Source organism: Mytilus edulis, chromosome 7 (genome assembly GCF_963676685.1).
Source record: "Mytilus edulis chromosome 7, xbMytEdul2.2, whole genome shotgun sequence".
NCBI classification, from domain to species: domain Eukaryota; kingdom Metazoa; phylum Mollusca; class Bivalvia; order Mytilida; family Mytilidae; genus Mytilus; species Mytilus edulis.
The window spans coordinates 71,335,955-71,344,246 of record NC_092350.1 but is presented as its reverse complement, the minus strand read 5'-3'; positions in this window follow the sequence as shown (position 1 = coordinate 71,344,246).

Below are 8,292 nucleotides of genomic sequence, written 5' to 3'. Positions count from 1 at the left end.
ACCTGATAAACAATTTAACCCCACGTCAGATTGCTCTAAATGCTGTGGTTTCAGAGATATAAGCCAAAATCTACATTTCACCCCTATGTTCTTTTTTTTTAGCCATGGTGGCCATCTTGGATGGTTGGCGGGATCATGCCACACATTTTTGAAATAAGATACCCCAATAATGATTATGGCCAAGTTTGGTTAAATTTAGCCCAGCAGTTTCAGAGGAGAAGATTTTTGTAAAAGATTACAAAAATTTACAAAAAATTGGTCAAAATTTACTATAAAGGGCAATAACTCCTAAAGGGGTCAGCTTATCATTTCGGTCATGTTGACTTATTTGTTAATCTTACTTTGGTGAACATTATTGCTGTTTACAGTTTATCTCTATCTATAATAATATTCAAGATAATAGCCCATTAACGGTATAATTTCCTTAAAATTGCCAATTCCAAGGAAGCAACACAACAACGGGTTGTCCGATTCGTCTGAAAATTTCAGGGCAGATAGATCTTGACATGATAAACAATTTTACCCCTATGTCAGATTTGCTCTAAATGCTTTGGTTTCAGAGTTATAAGCCAAAATGTACATTTTACTCCAATGTTCTAATTTTAGCCATGGCGGCCATCTTGGTTGGTTAGCCGTGTCACGCCATATATTTTTTAAACTAGATACCCCAATGATGATTGTGGCCAAGTTTGGTTTAATTTGGCCCAGTAGTTTCAGAGGAGAAGATTTTTGTAAAAGCTAACGACGACGGACGACGACGACGGACGCCGGATGCAAAGTGATGAGAAAAGCTCACTTGGCCCTTCGGGCCAGGTGAGCTAAAAATACAGCAATGTACAGTTAAATGTGTTGTAAGAAAGAACTCGATTCCAATAAATATCAGTGCAAAGGTTTATCATATTGTGTTGTATCATCTGAAATATAGCATGTACAATACTCAGTATTAGTTGGTAAGATAACATAAAATTTTGAATGGAAATGGGAAATATGTCACAGAGACAACAACTTGATCATAGGCTGAATAAAGCCGTAGGCCACAAATTGGTCTTCAACGCAGCTAGAAAATCCCGCACCCAAAGGTGCGCCTCAACTGACTACTAAAAATATAAGTGTTGCATTCAGTTATTCTTCCTTTTTAATAATAATAATCTTCTAAATATTACGGTTAGTGCACAGTACGTCACCATGCAGTTATATTTTCTAGTGCTGTCACTTTTAACTCATTTGGAATCTTCAGTGTATGACTGGCGAATCATTCTAACATACTATGTTGCAACTGTCCAAAGTCATATCATGTACTTAGTCATGTTAATAGGAAAAAAATGTTGTCACTTCTCTGCAAAATTTTGTCAGAAACATGGTAATATATTTTTTTATTAACATGCGAGATAAACTCGAATATAACCACTTGTCTTGTTCAATATCAATTAAAGTGTAGGTAGCTGAACCAATGCATTGAATATCTGCTATGTAAGTGTATCTTATGTATCTGGATACAATTTTTATATTGACCCTGAAAAGTTACAGTGTTAATGAAAACGTGAATGGTGTAACTATATAGGCGTTAAAGTGGCATAAATAGCCACATACAAACTGTATAAATATCACGTGCACTGTACTGCTCACCAGACACTCTAGACGAATATAAATGTATTTATTGAAGTTGACGTACACGTGAGTGTGTATCCGCATAGTAGTCATCTTTTGGTATTTATATGAAACAAATAGGTATGTGTTTTGAATATATGATACTTCGGATTGGTCAATATTTGTCGCATCGTGTAAATATATAGAGTATGACATGTGTTTGGTAAATAGCGCGGGATTTAAAAAGCGCGACCAATTTTCTTGTTTATGTTAGTTAAAAAATGATTTTCTACTCCGTAGGCTGTCGCGTACTTCACAGCTGTATTGCCGTATCATGATGACATCGGTGTTTAAATTTAATTTTGTTTTATGAAATTAAAAAAGTTAAGCTACACATGCTAGCGAGCTATTCCTATGAAACAAGTGGTTGCTTTTATTTTTTAAATACTTTTTTATTCGTTTCGTAACGAATTAGAATATTACTACCGATTATAGTAAGTACTTGATCATAGTCTCTATATTAAATCAAGTATTTGCTTTAAAATTTACAATGTTCATGATATGCGTGAGTAATGTCTGTATTTAATAGACATTAACTTCAATCACATTGTAATTGCTAAATGGCTATTAGATGTAATTTCAGAATGACCCATTTTTGGTTGAAAACAAAACTTTACGACAAAAGAGATGATTTCAGTTTTCCAATTGTGAACTTTCCATTTCTAATTAGCAACATTCCAGCAGCACCGGCATACGGGGTATATATCTCCCAATTGATACGATATTCCCGTGCTTGCATTTCCTATCATGATTTTCTTGATAGAGGGTTGCTGATCACAAGGAAGCTATTAAACCAAGAGTTCCAAATGGTGAAGTTGCAATCATACCTTCGTAAATTTTACGGACGCCATCACGAGTTGGTCGACCGTTATGGAATAACCGTTTCACAAATGATATCAGATATGTTCCTGACGTCGTAACTACAATCCCCTTCCCTTTCGTGAATGTGACCTACCGAATTATACTATTTACCGGATTTGTTATCACATAAGCAACACGACGGGTGCCACATGTGGAGCAGGATCTGCTTACCCTTCCGGAGCACCTGAGATCACCCCTAGTTTTTTGGTGTGGTTCGTGTTGTTTATTCTTTAGTTTTCTATGTTGTATCGTGTTTGCTGTTGTTTGTCTTTTTTTCATTTTTAGCCATGGCGTTGTCAGTTTGTTTTAGATTTATGAGTTTGACTGTCCCTTTGGTATCTTTCGTCCCTCTTTTACAATAAATTAGTTTCTATACGATCTAGATTTGATGGATTTATCATATGTTCATCAACTTTATCATAGTTAATATTGGTTCTTATTTACGTCTACCCTTATCTACTTAAGGAATGACTGTCATATTTTTTCTCTCTATGAATAAATAACGTCAAAAATGTGGTGCATACTGAATAACTTGCGTAGTGTGTTATTTTGAAGTGTTCACTACATTTGTTATGTTATTTCGAATGGACAGAAAATATTTTACAGTCATTCCTTATCATTCAATTTTAGCAGGAATTAATTAGGGAAAACATAGATGACGACAGGGTCACATGACAAACTTATTTATTTGAGCTTATAGACAAAACTTCGTCTGCCAATCAAACGACGCGCTACATCCAAAATTAAATTATTCGTTAATAATTGGTGTAGCAAAATCCTGCAGTTATATAAACTATACAAGGAAGTTTGTTTTAACAATTTATTGTACGCATACAGCTTCTACTTGAATTTTTATTTCACCTGCAATATGATATTTGAACACGAGTGGAAAATGAGTTATTCATTAACATTGTCATGCCTTTAATGTCTTACACTACTCCTCCCTTTAATTGTAGCATTCCCCTGATTTTGTTTACCGCTTTCGAAAGTTCCTATGGCTAAAATTTTCATATTTTGTCGTTGGAGTGCTTTATAAGATGACACATAGAAAATTGTATTAGATATATAATAATGATATTGACTTTATAGTTAATCGAGTTATCTACGAATTCGATAGAATAAAAAAAAACAGGTTACTTTCTGAAATAAGTAACGAATGTGGATCTTGTTGTCAGATCCGTGAAATATTCATCTGTTTATATTCCGAAATAATTATAAATAAAGTAACACAAACTAAATGTAAATAATATAATAATGATACAACAGGTTTTTTTCACTATTAATGACAATGATTGCTAGATGCAAAATTATAAGAAAAACATTATATTTTATTCAAGCTTTGTAATTTCTTTATTGGTTCAAGCACTATCAAATCAAACGTGCTGCAGACAATGTTGGATTACTCTTGATTGTATCACTAGCTTAACCTCTTACTTGTTTGACAGTCGCACAACTTTCAATAATAATGTCAACAATGTGTGAACAAAACAAATAATAGGTAAACATGTACAAAAAGAGGTACAACAGTCAACATTGTATTATAATCACTGAGATGATGTTGAAACTATTTGAAGATTTTTTTCTAATCTCAAAATGTACACACTTTGCAGAGCACAAATTAAAATATTCACCAAATGTCGAAGGTGTCTTACAATGGAACGAATACATAACTGTCAGGGCATTGATTCATTGGAGAGTATATTAAATAAAAGTGTGCATTCATCTTGCTGTTTATTCAAAAGTGTTTATAATGTTTGTGAGCAATGGGGATAGAAAGTTTTAACAGAGGATTGACTGCACATTTCAAATCTTTATATGATGCATTGTACCCCACCCCGATATGTCGAGCTTCTTAATGCTTCGTTGCAATCAGCAGGTGCCCATGGAGATAACCCATTATTCTAAGACGTCCATAGAAACAATCACCGAGATGTGAAGCTCCTCTAGGATAGTACACTTGTTGTATGTTATTTGCCGTTGCTGGAATTTCTTGAGAATCGAAAGGTATGTGTACTGCGGTTCCATTGCTAAATCAAGAAAATTGTTTCATTTTAGCACTACAAATAATAGTTGTATCTGTTAAAAAGAAAAACTTAAACAGGTAAACTATGATTTGTTGCAGTTTCGATTGAGTTTTACTCAGAAAGAAGCACATGTTTAAGGAATTGTTCGATCATTATTGTGACTGTAAATGTTAAATGGGATTCGTGTTGTTTATTCTTTAGTTTTCTATGTTGTGTCATGTGTACTATTGTTTGTCTGTTTGTCATTTGTATTTTTAGTCACGGCGTTGTCAGTTTATTTTCGATTTATGAGTTTGACTGTCCCTTTGGTATCTTTCGTCCCTCTTTTAAACGTATGCATATCGTGTGTTAGGTTTTATCTATGATATAATGCCTTTAAGTGGGCCATTACAAAAATAGTCGTCATAACTTATCAGATACCTTGCCAAGTATTGGACACAATAGTCGCGCGTTTCGTTTTACAAGTTTCGTTTTTACAAAGACTCATAAGTGGCGCTCATGTAAAGTTTTTAAGCCTATGGTTATTGAACGATTGATACAAGAAATCACAATAAAATTGTAGAGACCCGGGTGGACGCAGTTATCAATTATCGATACAAGATTGAAAAGAAAAAAGAAACGAAAAAACAAAACCGTGAAATGTATAGAAAAAAGGAAATGTGGCATGACTGCCAATAATACAGTTCTCCAAAAGAGATCAAATGACACAGAACTTAACTTCTATATGTCACCATACGGCCGTTTACAATGAGCAAAGCCCATACACCATAGTCAGCTATTAAGGGCCCCGAAATGTCAAATCTGAAACAGTTTCCAACAAGAAAACTAACGGCCTTTTTGTACAAAAAAAATACCGAAAAACAAAAAATGTAACACATCAACAAAAGACAACTACTGAATTAAAGGCTCCTAACTTGAGAAAGGCACCTATATACATAATGTGGCGGGATGGAACATATTAGCGTGGTCCCAATTCTCCACCTAACCTGTGACACTGGTGTAACAGTACAACATAAGACCGAACTATAAAAAACAGTTGAAATAGGCTTAAATCATTAGAATGATACAAATATAAATACATCTAAAAAAATACAAAATGGACGTGGCAAGGTACTTGTTAATCCAAACAACAGTACACTTTTTACTGATCTGAGAGCACTCGCTGTAACTGATAGCTAGTTCTAGCCGATAACAAGTAACAAAAAAAATCGTGCATCTAAGACTTAATATGTTTCCCAACTATTTGATCAATGATCATTTGATGGTCTTTCATACATAAATTTTAGCACGGGGTCAATTATACAGCTGGTGGAATTCGGTTCAACGATCCCAAGGGCTTAGGACAAAATGGTAATATAAAATTGAGAATGGAAATGGGGAATGTGCCAAAGAGACAACAACCCGACCATAGAGCAGACAACAGCAGAAAGTCACCAACAGGTCTTCAATGCAACGAGAAATTCTCGCACCTAGAGCCGTCCTTCAGCTGGCCCCTTAACAAATATATACTAGTTCAGTGATAATGAACACCATACTAAACTCCGAATTGTACACAAGAAACTAAAATTTAAAATAATACAAGACTAACAAAGACCAGAGGCTCCTAACTTGGGACAGGCACAAAAAAGCTGCGGGGTTAAACATAATATAACACGTTTACGAAATTAATCAAACGAATGATAGTTAGTGATATTCTGAAACGATTTAACACTTACGCAGGCATTTGAGTAGAACATGTAAATCCTATTATGTACACGTTATACTCATTTGAATATGAAAAACTGAAAAATACTATTTACCTTTTATTAAGCATACGACAGACAATGGTTGCCGTTACATCATCCCATAGAGGGTGACCATGGAAACCAGATCATCGAGAAGATCAGATCTCCCATGTTTCTTCCTGTCGATGAACAATAAGTTTCCCATCACTTTCTAAGGAAACAGTCATCTGGAGCTCTACACAAAATACTAAGCATTTCTAGTACAGGAACGAAGAGGGAATAATACTTAGGGATAAACTGACAATTCCATTACAAAATGGGAAAAAAGGGAAAAAAATAGTCTACAAATCAAAACATTGAAAATAAGACTAATTAAAACTTATTGAAAAACCTTTAACCTAAATCTTTAAAAAAAGAAATATACAAAAAGCATGCAAACATGTTGAAGGCCGTATGGTGACCTAAAGTTGTAAAGGTCAGAGTCATTTTGGTCTCTTGTGGACAGTTGTCCAATTGGCAATCATACCACATCTTCTTTATTATATAAACATACCGGTATCACTTTTTTCACAGCACTTGATAAACACAGACACTTCTGTCGATTGGTGAGAAGGGGTGTGTTTCAATTGAATTACATTGACCCACATTCTGTTCTTTGCCGTTGCATTTTACAATTAATCAAAACATTTTACAATTAATCAAAACGGCTGATGTCCCCCACTTTTACGCTTTTGCTTTAAGCTGGGGTCACACATTCACGATTTTTACTGCCGTCCTTGACAGGACCATTCCCGATTAAAATTTGTCAAAAGTCTGATCAAGATCCTGTGAATCGTGGATGGAAATTCGATTTGTATCTTTCGTCAGGTAAAATTCGACCGAGTCTGTCACGACTGCGTCCCGATTCTACCGAATGTAATCCGACAGAGATCAGATATTGACAAGACAGTGAACCGACGCTGACGGAAGTTATCCGTTCGAAAACTGTCGGCATAATCGGGATGATCAGGTACTGTCGGAACGTAATCCTATCACGGTCCGCTCTATCGCATTGCAAACGGCTTTGTCTGGTCTCAGTCGTATTGTATTCTGTTATTGTCGGGACTTCTCCAGATCATTCCCGTTCCACAGGACACCGTCCCGAATACACAGAACATTGTTAGGAATTCGATCCGATACAGCAGATTCTGTCACGACATAGGCACGATTGTAATCCGACTAGACAAAATCGGCTGAGTTTCCCCGAATGTTACGGGACGCACCTAACTGTCGGGGTGCTTTGCCGAACTATTCGGACCCTTCCCGACCAGTAGGAATCTGTTACGAACTAAAACGACTGCGTTCAGACAATAATAGGACATTCCAGATAATTGAGGATATTAATCCGACTTTTTCACTTTTCGTGTCGTATCGCTGTCTGATCTCAAACGGGAGCAATAATCGGCAATGTGTGAACCCCGCATTAGAAACCAAAAAGCGAAAAAAATGTAGAATAAGAATAATCATCAAATGAAAGACATTCATCCTTTGCAATATTGAAAATTAATTAGGATATTTGTTAAACGGAGTTCGTTGGGCACACTAATTCGTTTATCCCCATTTCGTATTCACAATCCCTTCATATAACATACATACCTAAATCAAAGCTGCCTGTATACAACAGCTATATTACTTGTTGAAAAATGATCAGGGTGTACTGTTGCCCACTTGTTATCATATTTCACGAGAAGCTGACCTTCATTTATCGAATTTCCTCCAAATAACTGTACTTCATAATCTCCAATTAAACACATTAAATGTCATCTTACTCAATAAACCTAATTTATATTGAAATAAAGAAAATAATATTTTGACATTATTTATCAGGCTTTTGTAAAAATGTGTAACAGAAAATGTGTTTTGAGAGCTAGAGATACGTTTGTATTTTTTCATTTTTAAATTGTTGAAATGTGTTATAAATGGCATGCTAGAGTTGCATGTAAAAAAAAACCTTCGCAATTAAGCAAATACACTTTCTTTCTATTTCTATACCTTTT